Source organism: Durio zibethinus, unplaced genomic scaffold, assembly GCF_047325235.1.
Source record: "Durio zibethinus cultivar Kanyao isolate XHJ-2024 unplaced genomic scaffold, ASM4732523v1 HiC_scaffold_390, whole genome shotgun sequence".
NCBI lineage: Eukaryota > Viridiplantae > Streptophyta > Magnoliopsida > Malvales > Malvaceae > Durio > Durio zibethinus.
The window spans coordinates 217,501-220,000 of NW_028323013.1; positions in this window are offsets into that span (position 1 = coordinate 217,501).

Genomic DNA, 2,500 nt, shown 5'->3' on the forward strand with positions numbered 1-2,500 from the left:
TGGTGCGGGCGCTTGCCTCGACCACCATCGACACACGCTGGGCCCTGGTGCGGCAGGTTGCCTCGAGCACCATCGGCACACGCTGGGCCCTGGTGCGGGCGCTTGCCTCGACCACCATCGGCACACGCTGGGCCCTGGTGCGGCAGCTTGCCTCGAGCACCATCGGCACACGCTGGGCCCTGGTGCGGTCGGTTGCTTCGAGCACCATCGGCACACGCTGGGCCCTGGTGCGGGCGGTTGCCTCGATCACCATCGGCACACGCTGGGCCCTGGTGCGACAGGTTGCCTCGAGCACCATCGGCACACGCTGGGCCCTGGTGCGGGCGGTTGCCTCGAGCACCATCGGCACACGCTGGGCGCTGGTGCGGTCGGTTGCCTCGAGCACCATCGACACACGCTGGGCCCTGGTGCGGGCGGTTGCCTCGACCACCATCGGCACACGCTGGGCCCTGGTGCGGCAGGTTGCCTCGAGCACCATCGGCACACGCTGGGCCCTGGTGTGGGCGGTTGCCTCGAGCACCATCGGCACACGCTGGGCGCTGGTGCGGGCGGTTGCCTCGACCACCATCGGCACACGCTGGGCCCTGGTGCGGCAGGTTGCCTCTGGTGCGGGCGGGTGCCTCGAGCACCATCGGCACACGCTGGGCCCTGGTGCGGGCGGTTGCCTCGAGCACCATCGGCACACGCTGGGCCCTGGTGGGTTTAGGCACATCTTCAAATTTCTGCCGTGCCAATGCCATTTTTATGGCTTGTAAATTCATACAATGGTCCCCTAAGCCTTCACGTGAAGTTTCGTTGGAAGATGACTCGTTTTCTATTTTTCACGATTTTCGAAACATTTTGCGGTTCGGGATTTTTTAAAATTTTTTTATAAGGGTTTTTGGCCCCAAATTTTGTAGGCGTGATCCCTCTATTTTTGTTGGCATGCACAAAAAAATTCAGCTAAAAACTCGAAGTGGAGAAGATTTTGTGACCGTTTGAAAAAAGTGTCCCCATTTCAGACACTTTAACGGCTACTGGTAGCAAACCTGTAAAATCTCAAATGCTCTTTAAGGGGGTGTGAATTCTCAGAGGTTTGATGAGGGATAGGGGGCCAACACAAGGCCAAGTACCAGCACCCATCGCACATCATGTGTGCACACCCCCCCGGCCCCCCTCCCAATCGCCGGAACCCCAATGCCGCCGGTCAGGTTCTCCGGCGATGCTCCGGCGATGCTCCGGCGATGCTGTCCCGAGTGAAAAAAATGCGGCACCAGCACATGCTGGAGCCAGGCATGTGCACCGTGGCTCAAAATCGAACTTCGGCCAAGGCCTCGACCATCAATGGCACATGATGACGCATGGTGATGGCACATGCATCGACCATCATCGGCATAGGCAGCCCTTCGGTACGGGCACTTGCCTCGACCGCCATGGGCACAAGCTGGGCCCTGGTGTGGGTTGTTTCCTCGATCACAATCGGCCCATGCTGAGCCTTGGTGCGGGCGGTTGCCTCGAGCACCATCGGCAGACCCTGGGCCCTGGTGCGGCCGGTTACCCCGACCACCATCGGCACACGCTGGGCCCTGGTGCGGGCGCTTGCCCCGACCACCATCGGCACACGCTGGGCCCTGGGGCGGGCGGTTGCCCCCAGCACCATCGGCACACGCTGGGCCCTGGTGCGGGCGGTTCCCTCGACCACCATCGGCACACGTTGGGCCCTGGTCCGGGCGGTTGCCCCCAGCACCATCGGCACACGCTGGGCCCTGGTGCGGGCGCTTGCCCCCAGCACCATCGGCACACGCAGGGCCCTGGTGCGGGCGGTTGCCCCGAACACCATCGGCACAAGCCGGCCCTTGGTGCGGGCTCTTGGCTCGACCACCATCGGCACACGCTGGGCCCTGGTGCGGGCGGTTGCCTCGAACACCATCGGCACACGCCGGCCCTTGGTGCGGCCGGTTGCCTCGACCACCATCGGCACACGCTCGGCCTTGGTGGGGGCGCTTGCCTCGACCACCATCGGCACACGCTGGGCCCTGGTGCGGGCGCTTGCCTCGACCACCATCGGCACACGCTGGGCCTTGGTGCGGGCGCTTGCCTCGACCACCATCGGCACAAGCCGGCCCTTGGTGCGGGCGCTTGCCTCGACCACCATCGGCACACGCTGGGCCCTGGTGCGGGCGCTTGCCTCGACCACCATCGGCACAAGCCGGCCCTTGGTGCGGGCGGTTGCCTCGAGCACCATCGGCACACGCTGGGCCCTGGTGCGGACGGTTGCCTCGAGCACCATGGGCACACGCTGGCCCTTGGTGCGGGCTCTTGCCTCGACCACCATCAGCAGAAGATGGCCCCTACGTCGAACACCATCGATACATGCCGGGCCTTGGTGTGGGCACATGCCTCGAGCTGGTGCGGGCGGTTGCCTCGGCCACCATCGGCTCGCATTGGCCCTTGTTGCGGGCACATGCCTCGACCACCATCGGCACCTGCGCACCCTCGGTGTGGGATTTGCTTGTTTGGA